The 24,878-nt window shown below is 41.3% G+C and overlaps 1 long non-coding RNA gene across 2 annotated transcripts in view; it reads right to left on the bottom strand.

The window, feature by feature from the left end:
• The window catches only part of LOC140730002 (uncharacterized), a 194,263-nt gene that overhangs the window by 8,614 nt on the left and 160,771 nt on the right, over positions 1–24,878 (bottom strand). The gene's annotated exons all lie outside the window — the stretch shown is intronic.

Consider the following 24,878-nt stretch of genomic DNA (forward strand, 5'->3'; position numbering starts at 1 on the left):
CTGTCCTGGACCCATCATATAAATATAATTTCAAAGAAAGCATGACAGCAGAGATTCAGCCTGACATCAAAAACTTCAATGTACTTCTATAGATGTGTAATGGAGAGTGTATTAACAACCAGGTATGGGAACACCAATGCCTTTGAAAGGGAAATCCTACAAAAGTTGATGGATTCAGCCAGGACTTCACTGGTAACGCTCTCCCAACCTCTGAGCACATCTACACAAACTGCTGTCATAGAATAGAAGCATCGATCATCAATGATCCTCACCACTGAGGCCATGCTCTTTTCTCACTGCTGCCATCAGATAGAAGGTACAAAAGCATCAGGACTTGCACCACCAGGTTCAAGAACAGTTATTATCCCACAGCCATCAGGCTCTTGAACAAAAGAGGATAACTACACTCATCTATTGAGATCTTCCCACAACCAATGATCTCACCTTAAGGATTTTTATCTTGTTATTTCATGCTTTCATTATTTATTTATATTTGCATTTGTATAGTTTGTTGTCTAATGATTTGCTGAGTATGCCCACAGGAAAAAGAACCTCAGGTAAAAGAATACATACATATGTGGTGACGTATGTACTCTGATAATAAAATTTACTTTGAACTTCTGCTTGCTGTCTTCAGAAGCTTTTAGACTATTTGTGTGAATTACTTTGTGACAAAGGTGTTTGAACGTTCAGAGGTGTTTCCCACTGTAGATATGTAATTCAAAGAAAGCACAGTCAACCCAAAATATTGAAGTAAACAATGTCATTGTAACTATTGAAATTGCACCGTGTCATCTGTTGTTACCTTTGATCTTAAGTAAGGGTGTAAAAATGTGATGTACTTTTGGGTTTGTGAGCCTTTACCGATTGTGCTTTCATGAGAACACCTGCTTGTTGTAATGAAGAGAGATTTCGATACCACCCCCTTCACCAATGTCATTCATAATTACAAAATTTGGGGGCTCATCTGGAATACATTCATGACCTCCTTCCTGTGTGATAAGCAACTTAAGCAATCTAAGAGGGTGAGTATCTTTAAGAGTAGCTCCCATGCTTAGATCTGCTCAGGTCAACAACCACAGGATCATGAAGAATCAAAGAACACGACAGGGAGCTGAATTGTAGATGTAAAAGTGTGATGTGTGTATGTACGTGTGTTTGTGTAAGGGACAAGCTATCAGACAGTTTTGAGTAGCTTGGTGAAATAGAGCCACCAGTTGTGAAAGATGGTTACTGACTATTTGGGCTGCCAGAGGGATGTGTGTATACTCATTTGGGGGAACTGTATGAGAGTATACCTGCTGTGAATGTGTTTAAGTGTTTTAAGGTTATGTTTAAAACTTTGAAGTAACAGACTTTTATCTGAAAGGCAATACAACGAGCATGATTTCAGCGGCACCCAAGTGTAAGATTGCAGAACACATATTCTGTGGTTTTAAGTATGTTACTGTTCAATTTTTATCCATCCCTTATACTTTGCTTAATATAGGAATTCAGAATTGTGTTGGTGTGTGGCCTAGTGGATAAGGCATCGGTCAGGTGATCTGAAGATCACTGGTTCGAGCCTCAGCTGTAGCAGCATGTTGTGTCCTTGAGCAAGGCACTGCGACACATTGCTCTGCGACGACACCAGTGCCAAGCTGCTTGGGTCCTAGTGCCCTTCCCTTGGACAACATCTGTGGCGTGGAGAGGGGAAGGCTTGCAGCTTGGGCAACTGCCGGTCTCCCATACAACCCTGCTCAGGCCTACACCCTGGAAACCTTCCAAGGCACAAATTCATGGTTTCATGAGACTAACTGATGCCTATGTAAAATATAGGAATTAGTGTGGAAATATTTTAGGGAGAGGTTATACCCAGGCATATCTGTTGGGATGGCACCTATTGAGATCAATTAATGTTAGGTTGAGAATCCTGTCGACCCCAAGCAGCCCCTGGCCATCATTACCACCATCCATAATCCTTTCACCCCCGGGGACAAACAAAGCATTTTTTCTGAGCTGACCTCCTTTAAGTCGCTTGTGGGAATTCAGAATTCCGGTGCAAACTCAAAGAAATGATTGAAATTCACCAGCGACACTCAAAAGATTTACACCTGATGGTAAAAGCTAAATGCCTGAAGAATATGCTGGAGCTTAGTGCTTGGGGAACACTATGTACCAGGGAATGCAGGATGGTACACGCATAACTAGCAGTAATGCCAGAGAAATCACTGCTTTAAGGGGGGAGTCAGGCAGCGACTGGGGGGAGGCGAGAGTAACTGGGGAATGACAATGTAAGTAATTCAGAGAGATGATGAGCCTGCAATGGATGATGCAGAATGTACATACTGAGCGTTTGATGAGTGTTCAGGGTAAGAGAATCCAGGGAGGGATGAGCCAATCTTTTTGAAAATGCTGAAGGACGGCCTGTGCTTTGCTAACTAGGAAGTTCTAGATTTGGGGTTAGCAGTGGGATTGGTCTACCTTACGTCAGTATTGTGGGCTGATGAGATAGACAAGAGGAGGTAATAAGTAGCTGTAGTGAACGTAACTCCTTTGGCGACACAGAAGACTTACTTCGTGTGCCAGCAAGGGAATGCCCAAATAAACATAGAAGGGTAAAGGAAATTATTTGTTACAGTTGTGGCCTCTCAGGACATAGTTGGAGGCATCATCCTAACAAGAGAGGAAGGTGTGAGACACACATCAAAACCAGCAGAAATGACAGCAGCGCCCTCTCTGTTCAATTTGATCGCTGACAAGATTATCAAGTCAGTAAAGACAACGTCTAGGTCAGACAAATGGCTACTGGTAGCTTCCATTACTAGTAGTGGTCACCCATAAACATACACAAGAGGTTTATTAAGGGGTGGGCAATGTAAAATGTCAGTGAACACAGGATCATCAGCATCAATTACTGATCAACTCTTGCCCATGACTGGAGAGATGATTTATATTACTCGTGAAACGATGTGGCAGGAGAGAAGTGAGCCTCAGGTTCCTGAGAATGAGGAAGTGCAGCTTCCTGCAGATTTTTGGGTGTGCCCAGACAATGAGGGTACTGTCCTGGGGACAGACACATGGTGTAAGGCAGATGCTATCATAAACTCAGAAAAAGGAGAAATAACATGGGCAAGAAAGGGACAACAAACATATGTGACCTGCAGAGCAGCTAACATGGGGCTACTGTCTCTCTTTGGGCCAGGCAAGGAGAGGAGACAGGACAATGTGTGGGAATCATATCAGGAAGTCTCAGGGGCAGGGGCCCCAACATTGACAAGAATTGTTAGAAGCAATACAGCAACCTGCAGAGGCAACAACAAATAAAGTAAAGACACACCAGAAAGGGAATGAGTGTGACAATCACAGGGCAAAGAGAGCATCAGAAAACATAAGGTGGCCAAGTCATGGTAAGGGAGTTGCCTGAAATGGCAGGATTCACTCTTGGGTGGCTACAACCACAGGTGGTAGTGCGGACAAATGACGCGTGTTGGTGTACAATCCCAGCGAGGCAGCCAGTGGTTTTAAGTTAAACCCTATGACTCACAGACAGAACAAGGGAACAAGTCTACCCATTAACAGTGTCATTGCAGAGAATTTAAGTGATGAACACCAACCCACTGCGTCACACCTGACCACACCTGAGAAACAGACCTGCAGATGAACGGAATGGGAACGCAGATGCAGAAAACAGTGAGAGAGCGTGCCAGCAGGTCGTGAATAAAGTGTTAAACAGTTATTGTGCTTTGTTATGAAGCCTGGTTCTGGAAGGTAGATAATTAGTTTTATATATATATATCAGAAAAAAAAAGATATTGGGAAATTAGATGGGAAGGGATCCGAGTTACAGCAGAGACATCAAATTTCACAATTTTGATGGCAAGGCACACTGAGAGAGGAAAAATTACACACGGTATCTGAAGCAAGCCACCTTGGCCTAAAATGGGAGTGGACACAAATGAGTAGGTTTCTTTCAGTGGTTGGGCCAGTGATCGAAGGGACAGTCCAGGAAGGGGTGCCACTGGGGAGAGGTCCTTGCAGCCATTCAAATAGGGACCACCCCAAACCCTCCTGCTGATCAATCAAAGGCACTGAGAGACTTGTCGGATTATTCTGACAATCTTCCGTCATGGCATGGAATATGAACGATTGCCTGTGGACCTGATACAGTTATCTTGCTCTGTGCACAGAGTAACTGTTGTGCTTTAGCTATCGAGTATTGAAGGGGTGAAGATAAGGATACGAGAACCACAATGAGCCAGCAAGGAAGGAGGCAACAAGCACATGATCAACAAAGCTGGTTTTTAAAGACTGGTTGAATTCAAGAAGACAAATGTGGCCATGAAAAGGATATGATCAAATGCCTGGAAGGTTTTATTCCAATCACTACTTAATCTTTTAGATAGCCAGCTAGGGATGATTCTGTAAATGTAGGTATACATGGAGTATAATAGGTTAAAAATTGGGGAAGGGATCAAAGTGAAGGGCATTTTTGCTGCTGTAGATCCTCCTTGAAGTTTGACCTTCCTAAGACAAATTTCTGGAGTATTCTGAAGTTACATGAATATAGCAGATATTAATCCAAACAAAAACTGTTCTTCAGTTCTGGATTGTAAGTCACAAGCAATAAATTGAAGTTAAAAACATACCTTTTCAAATAAATAGGCTGGCCCTCAGACTAAAAGATATAGTTTGCCAAATAGTGACCATGAGACATTTGCAGTTGTGACAGCCAATCGTTCAGACAATGGGGTTGTGTTAATTGGCTTGCATCAAACCAGGTAGCATGATTTAAGTTATTTGCACCGTTGTGACTCAAGCTCAAGCTGGCACATTAGACTGATGTTGTCATTTAGCATATCAAGCATGTTCACAGGTATCAATAGTTTTTGTGTACTTATCATATTTGTGTACTCAAAAACATGACAACATTAATTTTGGATGTCTGCCACTCTGTCTTCAGAAGCACCTATTTGTGTGAATTACTTTGTGGTAAAGATGTTCGAACATTCAGAATCAGAATCAGGTTTATTATCACCAGCATGTGATGTGAAATTTGTTAACTTAGCAGTAGCAGTTCAATGCAATGCATGATCTAACAGAGAAAAAATAATAAATAAAATAAATAATAATAATAAATAAACAAGTAAATCAATTACGTATATTGAATAGATTTTAAAAAGTGCAAAAACAGAAATACAATGTATTAAAAAAAAGTGAGGTAGTGTCCAAAGAGGGTTCAATGTCCATTTAGGAATTGGATGGCAGAGGGGAAGAAGCTGTTCCTGAATCGCTGTGTGTGTGCCTTCAGGCTTCTGTACCTCCTACCTGATGGTAACAGTGAGAAAAGGGCATGCCCTGGGTGCTGGATTAATAATGGACACTGCCTTTCTGAGACAACTGGATATTTTGTAGGCTAGTACCCAAGATGGAGCTGACTAGATTTACAACCTTCTGCAGCTTCTTTCAGTCCTGTGCAGTAGCCCCTCCATACCAGACAGTGATGTTACCCGTCAGAATGCTCTCCACAGAACAAGTATAGAAGTTTTTGATTGTATTTGTTGACATGCCAAATCTCTTCAAACTCCTAATAAATTATAGCCGTTGTCTTGCCTTCTTTATAACTACATCAATATGTTGGAACCAGGTTAGAGATCTTGACACCCAGGAACTTAAAGCTGCTCACTCTCTCCACTTCTGATCCCTTTATGAGAATTGGTATGTGTTCCTTCGTCTTACCCATCCTGAAGTCCAGAATCAGCTCTTTTGTCTTATTGCCAGGTTGTTACTGCAGCACCATTCCACTAGTTGGTATATCTCACTCCTGTACGCCCTCTCGTCACTACCTGAGATTCTATCAACAATGGTTGTATCGTCAGCAAATTTATTGATGGTATTTGAGCTATGCCTAGCCACACAGTCATGTGTATATAGATACTAGAGCAGTGAGCTAAGCACACACTCCTGAGGTGCGTCAGTTTTGATCAACAGCGAAGAGAATATGTTCTCACCAAACCGCACAGATTGTGGTCTTCTGGTTAGGAAGTCGAGAATCCAATTGCAGAGGGAGGTATAGAGGCCCAGGTTCTGCAACTTCTCAATCAGGATTGTGGGAATGATGGTATTAAATGCAGAGATACAGTCAATGAACAGCACCCTGACGTAGGTGTTTTTGTTATCCAGGTGTTCTAAAGCCGTGTGGAGAGCCATTGACATTGCACCTGCAGTTGACCCATTGTGACGAATTGCAATAGGTCCAGGTCCTCGATGAGGCAGGAGTTCAGTCTAGTCATGAACAACCTCTCAAAGCATTTCATCACTGTCAATGTGAGTGCTACCGGGTGATAGTCATTTAGAGAGACCACATTATTCTTCTTAGGCACTGGTATAATTGTTGCCTTTTTGAAGCAAGTGGGAACTTCCACCCATTGCAGTGAAAGGTTGAAAATATCCTTGAATACTCCTGCTAGTTAGTTGGCACAGGTATTCAGAGTCTTACCAGGTATTCCATTGGCACCTTCCACCTTGTGAGGGTTCACTCTCTTTAAAGACAGTCTAACATCGGCCTCTGAGACAGAGATCACGGGGTCATCAGGTGCAGCAGGGATCTTCACAGCTGTAGTTGTGTTCTCTCTTTCAAAGCAGTCATAGAAGGCATGGACTTCATCTAGCAGTGAAGCATCACTACCATTCACGCTATTGGGTTTCGCTTTGTAGGGAGTAATGTCTTGCAAGCTCTGTCAGAGCTGCCGTGCATCCAATGTCGCCTCCAACCTTGTTCAAAATTGTTTCTTCACCCTTGAAATAGCCCTCCGCAAACCATACCTGGTTTTCTGGTACAGGCCTGGGTTGCCAGACTTGAATGCCACAGATCTAGCCTTCAGCAGACAATGTACCTCCTGGTTCATCCACGGCTTTTGGTTTGGGAATGTACAGTAAGTCTTTGTAGGCACACACTCATCCACACAGATTTTAATGAAGTCGGTAAAACCTGCAGCATACTCATCAAGATTCAATCCCTGAATACAGTCAAGTTCACCGACTCAAAGCAGTCCTGTAAGCATTCCTGTGCTTCCCTTGTCCAAACCTTCTTGGTCCTCACTACTGGTGCTGCAGTCTTCAGTCTCTGCCTATACTCAGGGAGTAGAAGTACAGCCAGGTGATCAGACTTCCCGAAGTGAGGGTGTGGAATAGCACAGTAGGCATTCTTGATAGTGGTGTAGCAATGGCCCAGTGTGTTGTTTCCCCTGGTATTGCAAGTGATCTGTTGATGGTAGTTGCTTAGTGATTTTTTCAGACTGGCCTGGTTAAAATCTCCCAAAATGATGGTGAAAGCGTTAGGGTGCGCTGTTTCGTGCATTTTGATCCCATTACTCAGATCATCTAAAGCCTGATTGACATTGGCCTGAGGTGGAATGTAAACTGCTACCAAAATGACCCCAGAGAACTCCTGTGGTTGGTAAAAAGGATGGCACTTCACTGCTAGATATTCAGAGATGGCACTTTCCTGCTAGATATTCAGAGGTGTCTCTCACTGTAGATGTCCCGCTTGGTGGTGCAATAATATCAGCACTGGACTCCGGAGCAAAGATTCCCGAGTTCGAATCCAAGTCGGGTTGAGCGTCAAGCTAGCAACTCAACATCGTAAAAACAAGAATAGCTCACTACGGAAACACCATCATGACGGTGCCCTGATAAATCCACTGCCAAGTTAAGTATTCTTCTTCTTCTTCTTCTTCTTCTTCTTCTTCTTCTTCTTCTTCTTCTTCTTCTTCTTCTTCTTCTTCTTCTTCTTCTTCTTCTTCTTCTTCTTCTTCTTCTTCTTCTTCTTCTTCTTCTTCTTCTTCTTCTTCTTCTTCTTCTTCTTCTTCTTCTTCTTCTTCTTCTTCTTCTTCTTCTTCTTCTTTTTCCTGTAGATATATAATTCAAAGGAAGGACTGCCAACCCAGAATATTAAAGTAAACAATGTCATAACTATTGAAATTGTATAACTTTATCTTTGATCTTAAGGATATAAAAATGTGATGTACTTTTGCATTTGTGAGCCTCTACTGAGAGTATCTCAATGAGAATGAGGGCTTGTTGTGAAGAATAAAGATTCCTATATCATCAGCTTAAGTGTCTCTCCAATGACTCCGATCACAGTCACCACTGCTGCCTTCCTGAGGCAAAGTCTCTTAATGATGTCCTTGATGGTAGGGAGGATTGTGTCCATGTGGAACTGAGACTCGACAACTCTTGGCACCCTTGTGCAATCCTGTGCATTGGAGTCCCAAAAGCAGGTGATGATGCAGCCAGTCAGAATACTCTCCAACATGCATCTGTAGATATTTGCAAAACTCTATCATCCCTTGAAGAAAGAATTGTATTTGCTTAATACCTTCAACGTATTTTCAGTGAACTAGATGTTGTGTAGGGTAATAGAACATCCAATGAGGGACCAAGTGAACAACACACAATCTGGTGAAGGAACTCACTGGGTCAGACAGTATTGGTGGGAGGAAAGATACTACTGACATTTTGGCTTGAAGCCCTGCATCAGGACTGAGAGTGGAGAGGTAAGATGGTCTTATTGGACATCTTTTTAAACAAATCTAATGTAATTTAGAACAACACTCGGTACCCATACTTAATCGCTGAGCCACTTTCTTGCACAGCCCTGGTGGAAAAAGACACTATCAATAAGTGGGGAATTCCATGCTTTAGACTGTTGGGTAACAAAGGAATAGAAATAAAGTTCCCCAAGTCAGGAAAGTGAGCTGATCATATGCCAACCTGTCCTTCTAGTTCGCAAAGGTCCCAAGTTCTGGACTGGAACAGTGTACCTGCTACCCTGCTGGTGAAAATATTAAATACAGGTGATTAACCAGCACACTACAGTTGGAAATGTGTATCATGAGTAGTAGAAACAGATTAACTAGCAACTACTGGGCCTGATTTTCAAAGCTGACCAGTGTGTAACTACTGAGCCAGTAGTACAGGTGGGTTCTGGACCTCTTTAAGGCAAGCAGTCTGACAAGGTAGTTCAAAGATATAACGATCTTTAACAAAAAGAAATATTGTTAAAAAAGCTGCACATAGAGAGGCAAGTCAAATTTCAAACAAAATGCAGCTCCTGAATTGTCATCAGAATGAATAAAGTGCAGAAAAATGTGTTAGATAAAGTTACTACATCAGCATAATAAAGCAAATCAGTGTCTCAGGTTCACCCGGAGATCTAAGACTAGCCATACAAATACCACAAACTCAAGTTAAGCAAAATATGTTAAATAATAGGCCAAATCAGCGACTCACAAAAAGATCTATACCATCCTGCAATGTACAAAGGGAGCTGCATAAGTAACACACTTCACGCACGTACACATGGTCACTAAAATAAATCAATCAGAACGATCAGCGATGCTGCTAGTCACCTCCCCTTGTGGATTAGACACTGGCCCAAGCACGTGAGGCAAGCACACTTTTAAGGGCACCTGGGTATGAAGGTCCCAAACAAGAGGAAATCTGCAGATGCTGGAAATCTGTTCCATCTGACTACAAGAGGAAGATCAGCCATATTTAACAGTTTGATGGATGGATGCAAAAACATATGGACTTTAATAACAATGTTCTGAAAGGAGGAAAATATTTTTGATGCCATTATTTGCTTGAATCTTCTTTCATGAAGAACTAACAGATAAATATTTCCAATCGTAGAGTCATAGAACATAGATGCAGGCCCTTCAGACAAACTATTTATCTGCCTAGTCCTGCACTTCACCATAGCCCTCAACACCATTCCCATCCATGTACCTCTTAAATATTGAAATTGAACCTGCATCCACCACTTCCACTGGCAGCTCGTTCTACAATCTCACCACTCTGAGTGACGAAATTCCCCATCACGTTCTCCTTAAACTTTCACCTTTCACCCTTAACCCATGGCGTCCAGTTGTAGTCTCACTGAACCTCAGTGGAAAAAGCCTGCTTGCATTTACCCTGTCAAGTTATCCGTCTTAAGTTTGTATACCTCTATCAAATTTCCCCTCATTCTTCTACATTCTAGGGAATAAAGTCCTAACCTATTCAATCTTTCCCTATAAACTCAAGTCATCAAGTTCTGGTGACATCCTTGTAAATTTTTTCTCCACTCTTTCAATCTTACTGATATCTTTCCTGCAGGTAGCTGAACAAAACTGCTCACAATAACTCAAATTAGAGCTCACCAACATCTTACAAAACTTCAAAATAACACCCCAACTCCTGTACTCAGTACTTCTATTTATGAAAGCCAATGTGCCAAAAGCTTTCTTTATGACCCTGTCTTCCTGTGACACCACTTTCAAGGAAGAATTCATGTGCATTCCCATATCCCTCTGTTCTACTCCACTCCTCAATGCCCTACTGCTCACTAAGTAAGTCCTACTCTGGCTTGTCCTCCCAAAGTGCAATACCTCACACTTGTCTGCATTAATTTCCATCTGCCATATTTAGTCCATTTTTCCAGCTAATCCAGATCTTGCTGCAAGCTTTAATAGCCTTCCTTGATGACCACTACAAAGTTCAAAGTTGCCACTACATAGTTCAAGGTTCAAAGTATACTTATTATCAAAGTATGTAAACTTTATACAACCTTGAGATTTGTCTCCTTACAGACAACCACAAAACAAAACATTTTGTGTATGTTGCACAAAACAAAGAAACCCAATAGAACCCATTAAAGCAAAAGAGCAGTAAACACCCAATGTGCAGAAAGAAAAAAAATACTGATTATGCAAAAAGCATACAGAATAGAAGTTCATGTAAGCGAGTCCACTGCAAGTCATCACTGCAGCCAATCCAGAAGCCCGTTAGTTGCAGGCCACAACCTCAGTTCAGCACAGAGGCAAGTAAACCTCATGGAGCAGCGAGCTGAACATTGGCCCATTCCATACCTCCAACCCAACACCCTGACCCTTTCAATCTGGTCTGGTACTTAATTTGTCCAAACCTTGGGTTGTTCCTTGCTCTGGACCCAGGCCCTGTTGCTTCATTACACGCTTGGGTCCAAGCACCACCTCGATTCAGCCTCTACTCAACATTTCCAATTCAGCTCAGGTCTTTCCTCGCTCTTGGGCCCTGGCTATGCCTCCACTCGCCTCACCTCAGTTCTGCCACATCAAATTGCTTCCAAGTGTCCTCCAGCAATGGCCACACTTTGGTTCATTCCCCACTCTCCAGCCCGGACTCCACCCCCTTGATCCAGCCTGATCTCACCATGCCACAAACGTTCTGCACCTTTGAGACTTCAGTTCATACTGTAAAAATGCCAGGCCTTACAGGAAGTTCAGAAGCTCAACTCCGACGGGGAACTTACAGTCTATTGTTTGCAGTGATCGTTTATCAGAAAAGGTGTGATTAATAAAGTATTTAATTGTTTACTTTGTTCACACCTCCTGTCTTGGTGTATTACACAAATCTGTTGATCCAGTTTACCACATTATTATCCTAATCATTGTTCTGGAGTAGATGACCAAGAACAATGGACTCAGTACTCATCCCTACAGCATGTCATTAATTATAGACCTCCACTCAGAGAGGCAACCATCCAAAACTACTCTCTGACTTCTCCAACAAAGCCAAGTCAAATCTAATTTACTACCTCATCTCGAATGCCAAGTATCTGAACCTTCTTGACCAACGTCCCATACAAGACCTTGCTAAAGTCCATGTAGACAGCATCCACTGCCTTGCCTTCATCAACTTACCATGCACAACACCATGTTGACTACCCCTAATCAGTCCCTATCTATCCAAATACTTATATATCCAGTCCCTTAGAATGCCTTTCAATAACTTTCCCACTTTTGATGTCAGGCTCACTGCCTATAATTTCCTGGCTTATTCTTAGAACCTTTCTTAAACAACAGAGTAATGTTACCTATCTTCCAATCCTCTGGCGTCTCATCTATGGCTAAGGACATTTTAAATATGTCTGCTAGAGCCCCTGAAGGTCTGCTAGAGCACTAACCTCACATGGGGTCCTAGGGAACACCTTGTTAGGGCGTGCGGTGTTACCCACTCTAATTTTCCTCAAGACAGCAGACACCTGTTTCTCTGCAAATTGTATATGGTCCATGACCTCATTGCTGCTTTGCCTCACTTTTATAACCTCAGCACCCATTTCCCAAGTAAATAAAGATGCAAAACATCCATTTAAGATCTCTTCCCATCTCTTTCAGGTCCATACATAGATGACCACACTGATCCTCTTGAGGACAAATATTGTCCCTGGCAATCCTTATTGCTCCTAATATATCTGTAGAAGCCCTTGGGATTCTCCTTCATTTTGTCTGGGGGAGCAATTTCATGTTTTCTTTCAGCCTTCCTGATTTCCTTCTTAAGTGTTCTATTGCATTTCTTATACTCCTAAAGTTCGTCATTTGTTCCTACCTGACTATACCTGTTACGCACCTTTCCTTTCCTTAACCAGGGCCTCAATATCTCTTGAAGGCCAAGGTTTCCTAAACCTGTTATCCTTGCCTTTTAGTCTGACAGAATCTGTACTCTCCAATTTTCACTTTTGAAGGCCTCTCATTTTCCAAGTTCACTTTTGCCAGAAAACAAAATATTCCCAATTTACACTTGCCAGATATTTTCCAATACCATCAAAATTGGTCTTTCTCCCATTTATAATCTCAACTTGAGAAACAGATCTATCCTTCTCCATAACTATCTTGAAACCTTTGGCATTATAATCACTAGATGCGAAGTGCTCCCTACACAAACTTCAGTCACCTGCCTTGTCTCATTTCCCATTAGGGGATCCAGTATCGCACTCTCTCTACTTCAGTCTTCGATGTACTGGTTAAGGAAACTTTCCTAAATACATTTGAGAAATTCAATCGCACCAGCCTCTTAACAGTATCCTAGCCAATACATATATGGAAAGTTAAAATCACCTATATACTCCCCTAAATCCCGCTGACTACTGTGTGGTCAATAATATAATTCCACTAACATGTTTATCCATCTCTTATTCCTCAGTTCCACCCATATATATCTCAGTAGATGAGCTCTCTAGTCTGTCCAGTCTGAGCACTGCTATGACATTTTCCCTGACAAGTCCATGCCACCTCTCCCCCTTTAATCCCTCCCACTCTACTACATCTAAAGCAATGGAATCCAAACACCGAGCTGCCAGTCCTGCCCCTCCTGCAACCAAGTCTCACTAATGGCTACAATATCATAAATCCATGTGCTGATCCATGCCCTAAGCTCATCCCCCTTTACCACAATAGTCCTTTCACTGAAATATATATAACTCAGAACATTAGTCTTACCATGCTCAGCCTTTCCAGTTCTGACTTTGTATGCAGGCTTAACAGCATCATTCCCCATACCTCTCCACTATCTGCTCAGGTGCTCTGGTACCCATCCCACTGCAACTCCAGTTTAAACCCCCTCCCCGCACAGCACCGGCAACCTTCTGCCAAAGACATTAGGCCCGCTTCAGTTCAGGTGCAAACTATCCTTTCTGTTTTAGGTGCCACCTTCCTTGGAAGAGAGCACCATGATCCAAAAATCTGAAGCCCTCTTTCCTGCACCATCTCCGTAGCCATGAGTTAAACTGCATGATCTTCCCATTTCTGGCCTCACTAGGATTTTTGGTCTTCAGCTTTAGTTCCATGTCTGTAGTGAATTCCTTTTAGCATTCTAATCCCAATTCATCAGCAAATATTTCTTGACACTGCATTTTCAAAAGCTTCAAAGATGGTGATTTATAATTCTATAAATGGTTGTAGAATCGTAGTATTAGACAGCCAGGTGAAGAAATAAAGCACAGATATACACAAATTATTTAGTGCTAATTTGTTCAGGCCTATATTTTGGGTCATTTTTACAACTGTCAGGATGAAATCAGCTAATAGTTTTATCGAGTTGGATTTTATTATCATTGTAAGTAGGGAGGTCTGGGAGGTGGGAGGTAGAGTGTGGAACCTGGAAATATGAGAAGTGCACGTCTGTAATCTTTTAACTCAGCAGTTGAACATATTAGGCCATACTCTGCTCCCAGCCAGCTAGACATTCTGCATAAAACTACCAACTAGCTATAGTGCAGGAAAATGAAAAAGACTGGAGCTCAAAGTTCATCTCATCTCTCTTTCCACCTTGAGTCCGGAGATGCTCCTTGGACTCAGTGGTGACTCTTCCATACCTGAAGAGTAGGATACCTTCCTTATCTGGTGCCTGAGATGTATGTGAGCCACGGCATCAAGTTCTGCCTACCCCATTTATTTGAATAAAATGATACAGTATCTAAGGTTTTTATTCATTTTTCCTTATTTATCTGCATAAGATTGTAATTAATTAACCATAATTTGATGTTCCCAAATAAATTATGTATATTTATGTTTTTAATATGCTTTAAATTCTAGTTTATTAAATCAACTTAATCTGTTCTTAGATGTTCCTGGTTATCAAGGAAAGTGAAGCAGGTCAACAATAACTTGTGCTGCTGAAGGCCGTTGGGGCATTGCTGGGAGCAAGGCTTCAAAATGAACTTAGATTACTGTTCACAGCCTGATCCCTCATAGTCTGGAGGTGGAACAGCTGCCCTGAGGTGTGACAGAGTCACGCAACCACAAAAGGTTATGAGCATGGTGTTACTGCATGGGGTGCATGACAGCACCAGGTCAGATCGTGTACAAACGGATCCATGATTTCTGCAGATACAATGTACAAACAGATCACATGGACCAACTACACCATGTTGTTAATAATGGTCTAATTAATAATAATGGGCTGTGGTTTGTCTTTGTCTTTTCCTCCACAGTATCTTTATCATAACATGCCTTTCAACAAGAAAGGGAAGTATTCCATTGATTGACAACACTCTAATCAAACTCATTAACGAAGATCTTACTGGATCTTGCAAAATTACAAACTGGATTAATGATAATGCTTCATACCGAAAGGAGGCAGGTAAAATCAGAGTTAAGTAAGACTGTTTACTTAAGTAAGAACATTTGCAAAACATAAGAGAAATATAGTATGTATAATAAGCTGAAATGAACGTTTAGTTCTGGGAAAGTGGGATTGGGCAAAAAGGACTGAGCTGGTGGCCTAATTTCACATTAAAAAAGCTGCAAGAAGAAATTCCTCCAGAAGGAGGTGATCCAGAATGATTCTAGTCTTTTCAATTCAACATAAGAGGCATCATTTCCTGCTAAACGACTTTTAACAAAAAAATCAATAATTGCAGGAAAACAGAATGTTCATAAAGTATATTAAAGAAAATATTTCTGGCTATTATGGAAACATTTATTAGCAAAGTCTTATAGGTTGTAAAGGGAATGGAGACACTGGCTCATGGGTTGCATGCTGAGAACTGAAGGTCTGGCAGAAACTGGTTCAGGCTCCAGAGAAGATAACCTCTTGTGAACTATATTGTGATATAATGTAGGAGTTCTCTGGTGTCCAAGGTGCAAAATAAATAGAGGTGATTTGTTTCAATAAGGATCACCATATCTGTGCTGCTATTTGTCATTACTTTGAAATTAAAGTCAAATTTTCCTTGGCTTTTTGCAAATCTATACTAGAATCTATTAAAATAGATCACAGTGACCTACCTCCCTGGCCCCGACCACCTGCAATAGATTTCACATATTTAGGTCAGTCTCATATTTTAAAAGTTATTAAACCAATTATGCTAGGATCCCTTGTTGATTTTTTTTATTCATCTGTGAGCTTGACCTGATTTACATTGGGATTTTTGCAGCAAGATAATGCTACTATAATTCCACATATCAGTCCTGTGCCTTACCTTTTCCTCAAAGGGCACGATGATCCCAACTTTGGTGAAAAGAAAGCTTTGTATCTTGCTCTCCCAAGATTTGTCCTCTGATAGCATTGTCTCCAGCTTCTCTGAATAATAAATTAAGGAAGTGAAAAAGAGCTTAATGCACTTAATTATGGAATTACCCTGGCATGTCAATCCTTTCTATTCAGAGAGCTCAGACAGAATAGAGCACCTTTATTACAAACACCAGACACAAATATACAAACTGCTTTCATGTGTGTTTTTAACTCTATATCACTCATATGGAACCAAAATAGTTGCAGTCACTGTACATTATTCTGAGGTCTGAAGCGAGTTCAGGTTGTGCACCCCCCTTATCCAAAATACTTGGGCCAGAAGTGCTTCAGATTTTGGAATTTTTGTGGATTTTGGAATATTTGCATCTATGTAATGAGATATCTTGAGGATGGGACCCAAATCTAAACACAAAGCCCATTTACATTATCTATAAGGTTTATATGTATACCCTGAAGTTAGTTTTATATAATATTTTAAATAATTTTGTGCATGAAACAATAATGTGTACATTAAACCATCAGAAGGATAAGCTGTCCCTACCTCATGTGGACTGTCGGTGGCTGTTTGGCATCACCATCATTCCTGACTCTGAATATATGTGCTAGCAGCAAGCAGTCTTTGTCTTACATTTGTTAGTCACATATAAGCACTGATGCAGCCATTCAGCATGTTAGACTTTCATCAGCGATGATCATGGCAAACTCATCAATTAATTTCTCTGCTGCTTTGTGATCAGCAGACCCTTTATCACCAACGCGTCTTTAAAAATTTAGTGCCATGCCTTTTCTTAAAATTCTGCAACCACCCTGCTGAATATTCACAATTATCTTCAATTTTCAGTGGTCAGCATGCTGTTAAGCAGCATATGTTCACTCTGACACCAACGAATCCACTCTTTCAATACACGACTGAGATCTTCAATTTTTACTTCATGCAGTGATTTTCGATTTTTCATTAACTGCTGTTCACAGATCAAAATCAGAATCAGATTTGATATTGGTATATGTCATGAAATTTGTTAACTTTACAGCAACAGTATAATGAAAACATGTAAATAAATATAGAGAAAGAATGAGTTACATTAAATATATATATGGGTATAAAATATTTAAGTTAAAATAAGCAGCTCCAAATAACAGAAATAAAAAAGTAGTGAGGTATTGTTCATGGGTTCAATGTCCATTTAGGAATCGGATGGCAGAGGGGAAGGAGCTGGTCCTGAATCACTGAGTGTGTCTCTTCAGGCTTCTGTATCTCCTTCCTGACTGTAACAGTATGAAGCAGACATGTCCTGGGTGGTGAGGATCCTTAATGATGGATGCTGCCTTCTTAAGGCAGCACTCCTTGAAGATGTCTTGGATTCTGTCAAGGCTGGTACCCATGATAGAGCTGACTAACTTTATAAGTTTCTGCAACTTATTTCGATTTAGTGTAGTAGCCCTCCCATACCAGACGGTGATGCAGCCAGTCAGAATGCTCTCCATGGCACAATTGTAGAAGTTTTTGAATGTTTTAGTTGACAAACCAAATCTCCTCAAACTCCGAATGAAATATAGTCTCACATAGTCCAAATGTGAGGTCACTTCTCAGAACGGTCTGGGGTGCGCAGAGACCTGTGCATTACCTGGGAACCTTCCCAATGCCTTGTGAAATTTTCCATTTGTGACGTCATGTCAGCGCTCAAAAGAATTTCAGATTTCAGTTGTTTTTGGATCTTGGAATTTCGGAGAAGGGGTGCACAACCTGTATATATTATGTTGCATTCTCATTGAAACTCACAACTATTTATAGAGTGGAATGGCCAATAATGCATATGGTTCACCAGCTGACATCTTACTGTTGATAAAGAAAGGAAGAGAGAAAGAAAGAAAGAGAAGGGGGATGGAGATAAAGAGGAGGAAGAAGTGAAAGAAGGGAGAATGAGGTAAAGAATAAGAGGGAGAGTCCAGTAAAGGTAAAGAAAGGAGAGAAATAAAGAAAGGGAGAGAGAAACAGGAAGAAAGAAAGAAGGAAAGAAAGTGATGCAGTATTAGAATATAGGTTCATCATTACCTGTTAGCTTCCTATTTGGTACCTTTTTAATAAACACCATTGGCTTTTCAATTGCTTTAGCAACCAGAGAAACAGTTCGAGAGCTCAAAATATGGTAGTTTGCAACAATGGGAATATTATAACACACTAGTTCAATGTCCTTAGAGCCATTGCTTAAGTCCTTAGATCGTTCTTTTATTTCTTCAGTTGATGAATGTATAAGACATGGATGCTCTTGGACCTGCTGAGTATTTTCAGCACTTTCTGTGTTTATTTCATGTAGACAAAAACCTTAATTTTTAAAAATTTTTATGAATTACAGAATTCAGGTATAGCAGGAATGAGGAAACTATTTTCAATTTCCTTTAGTGGTAGATTCAACTCTTTTTTTAAAGATAGGTCAGCAAGTTAGGACAATAAGTACTCATGTTTGAGTACTGTTGGGGGGGACAGCCTACCTGGAGGAAGTGACAGTGGCCGGGCCTCCGGCACAGAGGACGGCCCTGTAGCTCAGAAGGGTAGGGATAGAAGAAAGAGGACCATAGTAATAGGGGACTCGATAGTCAGGGGTTCAGACAGGCGGTTCTGTGGAGGTGATCGGGAGTCCCGGATGGTAGTTTGCCTCCCTGGTGCCAGGGTCCGGGACGTTTCTGATCGCGTCCAAGATATCCTGAAGTGGGAGGGTGAGGAGCCAGAGATCGTGGTACATGTAGGTACCAATGACATAGGTAGGAAAGGGGAAGAGGTCCTGAAACGAGAGTATAGGGAGTTAGGAAGGCAGTTAAGAAGAAGGACCGCAAAGGTAGTAATCTCGGGATTACTGCCTGTACCACGCGACAGTGAGAGTAGGAATGGAATTAGGTGGAGGATGAATGCGTGGTTGAGGGATTGGAGCAGGGGGCAGGGATTCAAGTTTCTGGATCATTGGGACCTCTTCTGGGGCAGGCGTGACCTGTTCAAGAAGGACGGGTTACACTTGAATCCTGGGGGGACCAATATCCTAGCGGGGAGGTTTGCTAGGGCTACGGGGCAGACTTTAAACTAGTAAGATGGGGGGGCGGAAATCAATTTGAGGAAACTATGGGAGAGGAGGTTAGTTCACCAGTAGAGCAAGTAAGTAGACCGTGTGTGAGGGAGGACAGGCAGGTGATGGAGGAGGGATGCGCTCAGCCCGAAGTTGTAGGGGAGAAGAAAGAAAAGGATAATAAATTTGAATGCATTGCTAGGGATGAAAAGAGAGGAGGAGGTGGAGAGTATCTTAAATGTATCTATTTTAATGCTAGGAGCATTGTAAGAAAGGTGGATGAGCTTAAAGTGTGGATTGATACATGGAATTATGATGTTGTAGCTATTAGTGAAACATGGTTGCAGGAAGGGTGTGATTGGCAACTAAATATTCCTGGATTTAGTTGCTTCAGGTGTGATAGAGTAGGAGGGGCCAGAGGAGGAGGTGTTGCATTGCTTGTCCGAGAAAATCTTATGGCGGTGCTTTGGAAGGATAGATTACAGAGCTCCTCTAGGGAGGCTATTTGGGTGGAATTGAGGAATGGGAAAGGTGTAGTAACACTGATAGGAGTGTATTATAGGCCACCTAATGGGGAGCGTGAGTTGGAAGAGCAAATGTGTAAGGAGATAGCAGATATTTGTAGTAAACACAAGGTGGTGATTGTGGGAGATTTTAATTTTCCACACATAGATTGGGAAGCTCATTCTGTAAAAGGGCTGGATGGTTTAGAGTTTGTGAAATGTGTGCAGGATAGCTTTTTGCAACAATACATAGAAGTACCGACTAGAGATGGGGCAGTGTTGGATCTCCTGTTAGGGAATGCGATAGGTCAGCTGACAGATGTATGTGTTGGGGAGCACTTCGGGTCCAGTGATCACAATAGCATTAGCTTCAATATAATTATGGAGAAGGACAGGACTGGACCTAGAGTTGAGATTTTTGATTGGAGAAAGGCTAACTTTGAGGAGATGCGCAGGGATTTAGAGAGAGTGGAATGGGTCAAGTTGTTTTATGGGAAGGATGTAATAGAGAAATGGAGGTCATTTAAGGGTGAAATTATGAGGGTACAGAATCTTTATGTTCCTGTTCGGTTGAAAGGAAAGATTAAAGGTTTGAAAGCGCCATGGTTTTCAAGGGATATTAGAAACTTGGTTCGAAAAAAGAGGGATGTCTACAATAGATATAGGCAGCATGGAGTAAAGGAATTGCTCGAGGAATATAAAGAATGTAAAAGGAAACTTAAGAAAGAGATTAGAAAAGCTAAAAGAAGTTACGAGTTTGGTTTGGCAAATAAGGTGGAAGTAAATCCGAAAGGCTTCTACAGTTATATTAAAAGCAAGAGGATAGTGAGGGATAAAATTGGTCCCTTAGAGAATCAGGGTGGTCAGCTATGTGTGGAGCCGAGGGAGATGGGAGAGATTTTGAACGATTTCTTCTCTTCGGTATTCACTAAGGAGAAGGATATCGAATGGTGTAAGGTGTGGGAAACAAGTAAGGAAGTTATGGAACCTATGACAATTAAAGAGGTGGAAGTACTGGCGCTTTTAAGAAATTTAAAAGTGGATAAATCTCCGGGTCCTGACCGGATATTCCCCAGGACCTTGAGGGAAGTTTGTGTAGAGATAGCAGGAGCTCTGACGGAGATCTTTCAGATGTCATTAGAAACAGGGATTGTGCCGGAGGATTGGCGTATTGCTCATGTGGTTCCATTGTTTAAAAAGGGTTCTAGAAGTAAGCCTGGCAATTATAGACCTGTCAGTTTGACATCAGTGGTGGGTAAATTAATGGAAAGTATTCTTAGAGATAGTATTTATAATTATCTGGATAGACAGGATCTGATTAGGAGTAGCCAGCATGGATTTGTGCGTGGAAGGTCATGTTTGACAAACCTTATTGAATTTTTTGAAGTAGTTACGAGGAATGTTGACGAGGGTAAGGCAGTGGATGTAGTCTATATGGACTTCAGCAAGGCCTTTGACAAAGTTCCACATGGAAGGTTAGTTAAGAAGGTTCAGTCGTTAGGTATTAGTGCTGGAGTAATAAAATGGATTCAACAGTGGCTAGATGGGAGATGCCAGAGAGTAGTGGTGGATAATTGTTTATCGGGATGGAGGCCGGTGACTAGCGGGGTGCCTCAGGGATCTGTTTTGGGCCCAATGTTGTTTGTAATATACATAAATGATCTGGATGATGGGGTGGTAAATTGGATTAGTAAGTATGCTGATGATACTAAGGTAGGAGGTGTTGTGGATAATGAGGTGGGTTTTCAAAGCTTGCAGGGAGATTTATGCCGGTTAGAAGAATGGGCTGAACGTTGGCAGATGGAGTTTAATGCTGAGAAGTGTGAGGTTCTACATTTTGGCAGGAATAATCCAAATAGAACATACAGGGTAAATGGTAGGGCATTGAGGAATGCAGTGGAACAGAGAGATCTAGGAATAACAGTGCATAGTTCCCTGAAGGTGGAGTCTCATGTAGATAGGGTGGTGAAGAAGGCTTTTGGAACGCTGGCCTTTATAAATCAGAGCATTGAGTACAGAAGTTGGGATGTAATGTTAAAATTGTACAAGGCATTGGTAAGGCCAAATTTGGAATATTGTGTACAGTTCTGGTCACCGAATTATAGGAAAGATATCAATAAATTAGAGAGAGTGCAGAGACGATTTACTAGGATGTTACCAGGGTTTCAGCACTTAAGTTACAGAGAAAGGTTGAACAAGTTAGGTCTCTATTCATTGGAGCGTAGAAGGTTGAGGGGGGATTTGATCGAGGTATTTAAAATGTTGAGAGGGATAGATAGAGTTGACGTGAATAGGCTGTTTCCATTGAGAGTAGGGGAGATTCAAACGAGAGGACATGATTTGAGAGTTAGGGGGCAAAAGTTTAAGGGAAACACGAGGGGGTATTTCTTTACTCAGAGAGTGATAGCTGTGTGGAATGAGCTTCCTGTAGAAGTAGTAGAGGCCAGATCAGTTGTGTCATTTAAGGTAAAATTGGATAGGTATATGGATAGGAAAGGAGTGGAGGGTTATGGGCTGAGTGCGGGTAGGTGGGACTAGGTGAGATTAAGAGTTCGGCACGGACTAGGAGGGCCGGAATGGCCTGTTTCCGTGCTGTGATTGTTATATGTTATATGGTTATATAAGTTCAAATCCATATTCAATGGACTGATGGATTACACACCCCTTACTGACATGCTAATTCTTCCAAGGGTACAACCTAACACATTTAACCATTAGTCCCAAAATTCCCACTCTATCTTCTGTGATCTTTGGCCCAATGTTTTCTCCAAGAACTGAAATCAGCCATAGACGTAGACAATGAAAAATAATAGAAAACAGAATTAAAACACTTTACACTGTGTAATCCTTCAAAGGGCAGAATTCTGTAAGGGTTAACAATTTAAAATAACCAGCAGTGCTAAATTTAATAATTGTGCCCTACTCTTCATACTTCAGACTCAATGAATTTCTCTGGCTGTACCAGATGACCAGAAACTTCCCCATCTGGTAATTCTTCAAGTGTAATTGCAGGCTGTTAGTAGCAGTAAGTTAATCAGTTGCAGGGGTGCACCTTGCACAAGCCTGACATATTCTTCCCAATGGACTTGGGAAGCCTGGACATTGTTCACTTCCCCAAAACATTCTTTCTTCAGCCTCTTCACACGACTACTGGAGCTCAGGCAACTCAGTTGTTTTAACCCGATATGCCCTGGTGAAGCGGATAGGATCAGGCCAACTAATTTTCTTGAACTTCAGCCATTTTTGGGATCTGTGCACGTCAGCTTTTATTAACCTTCTTTATTGCCCTCAAAAAGGTGGTGATTAGTTTGCCTGATTAATGTACTGCCACAGAGTTGGTGCATAAGAATTTCCCAGATATAGATCCAGCCACGATGAAGGAATGGTGATTTATTTATAAGTCAAGTTGATGTATGGCTGGGAGGGCAACATTAGGTAGTGTTGTGTCATCTGAGGCATTTGTCCTCCTTTTTGATAGTGAGCTTGGGAGTAAAAACAATGAATTTTGTAGATGCGTGCATACTCTAGCCAAGGTGGTGGAGAGAATGATTGTTTAGATAATAGAAGATATGCCTATCTAGGGGACTGTTTTATCTTGTAATGACAAGTTTCATGAGTGTTATTGGAGCTGCATGTGTCCAGGCAAGCAGGGAAGATTCCTGACTTGTAGATGATGGAAAGGCTTTGAAATCTCAGGAAGTGAATCACAAGGGTAACAAGCTTCTGAACTCCCCTGGGTAGCTACAAATTTATGCAACTGATCTAGATGAGAGCTGGTCAATGGTGAACCCGAGGAAGTAATCTTACTAATGGTGCAAAAAGGCTTATCTGCTACAAACCCACAGCTTTTCCTATCTGATGATTAAAGATTAACTGAGTAATTGAGTTTGAGTCATTCTGAGCTGAACTACATGCAGCCTATAACCACATCCACCAGAAGAAGTCCCCTCTGATGCTCTATTGGTGCAGACCATAATTGTCAGAATCAGAAACTGTATTAGGTTTAATATCACTGATACAAGTCGTGAAATTTGTTGTTTCACAGCAATATATAAAAATTCCATAAATTACTATAAGAAATACACTGTATATAAAAAAAATTAGTGAAAAAGAGAGCAAAATTAGTGAGGCAGTGATCATGGGTTAGTTCATTGACTGTTCAGAAATTTGATGGCTGAGGGGAAGAAGCTGTTCCTAAGATGTTGTTTGTGTGTCTTCAGGCTCGTGTATCTCTCTTTGATGGTGAATTATCTAAATCTATCCACAGTGTTGACTATAATTGACTCAAATAAGCTCTAAATCGAACAACCTTCTTCTATCTCCCACAAGCACTACTTCAACCCTAAGATGTCGGGAAGTACTGCATGCAGCAGCACTAGTCAGGCACAATGTACTGCAAAAACAAATCACATGCACTTTCCTTTGATTAAAAAAAGGCAAAATTGGATGTTCTATTTCCCAAATTTTCGGTAATCTCATTCCTGGGAACATATGAAACTATCTTCCCCTTCCCCACTCAACAAGTTCAAATTATGGTGAGGGAAATGGACCTCAACAACTTGAGTAGCTTTGCTAATCCCTAACCACATTTGGTGAAAAAAAAATGAAACCCAGGGAAGTGTTGAAAAGGCTTTAATCCTTCAATTAACAATTTTTGCAGCTACATCTTCTTCCAACGCAGGTTTCATACTTTCGTACAGCTTTTGTAGTTAATCATCTTTGTGACTAGCTACGGAGATCCACAAAGCCAAAAAGCCGCAGGTCTTTTTCCCACCTCAGATTTACCACAGCAATGCTATAATTGCAGTCCATATTGTCATTGCTTCATCCCTAAGACCTGAGTATAATGCACAGTGTGACTTTTTATAGCAGTGCAAAAGACACTTCAGTTCAGTTGGGAATTACTGCTTTCCTCAAACGTGGAGTCCTTCAGACAGTCTCATATACCTTCTTACTTCCACTTTCCATCTGTGTATGTTTCAGGATTTTCTTTAACTACTGTTCACAAAATTACATCATTGGTCATTCATACAAATCACTTGCACAGTTTTTAAAATTATATTGACACTGTACTCTACATGTCAAGTCTTCAATTCAAGTTCTAGTTTTATTTATCCATTTTGTGGGATCTGGGTGGTGCTGTCCAGGCAATCTTTATTGCCCATTCCTAATTCTCCTTGGGAAGAGAGTGGTGTGCTATCTCTTGAAACATTGCAGTTGTTCAGATGAAGATATCTCTATGCTGGAGAGGAAGTTCCAGAATACACACAATGTGATGATGGAGGACAATCATTGTATTTCCAAATCAGGATGGTACACAGCTTGGATGGGACCTGCAGCTAGAGATATCCCTATGTGACTACTGCTTTTGAGGAATGGGAATGAACAACATATGGTGATCATGAACGTCCCTATTTCTGACTTTATAATGGAAGGAAGATGAAGCTATGAGATGGTTTTCCCATCAATCCTCATTTACTTCAGCTATACCAGGATTCCACAA

Source organism: Hemitrygon akajei, chromosome 7, assembly GCF_048418815.1.
Source record: "Hemitrygon akajei chromosome 7, sHemAka1.3, whole genome shotgun sequence".
In the NCBI taxonomy this organism is placed as follows: Eukaryota; Metazoa; Chordata; class Chondrichthyes; order Myliobatiformes; family Dasyatidae; genus Hemitrygon; species Hemitrygon akajei.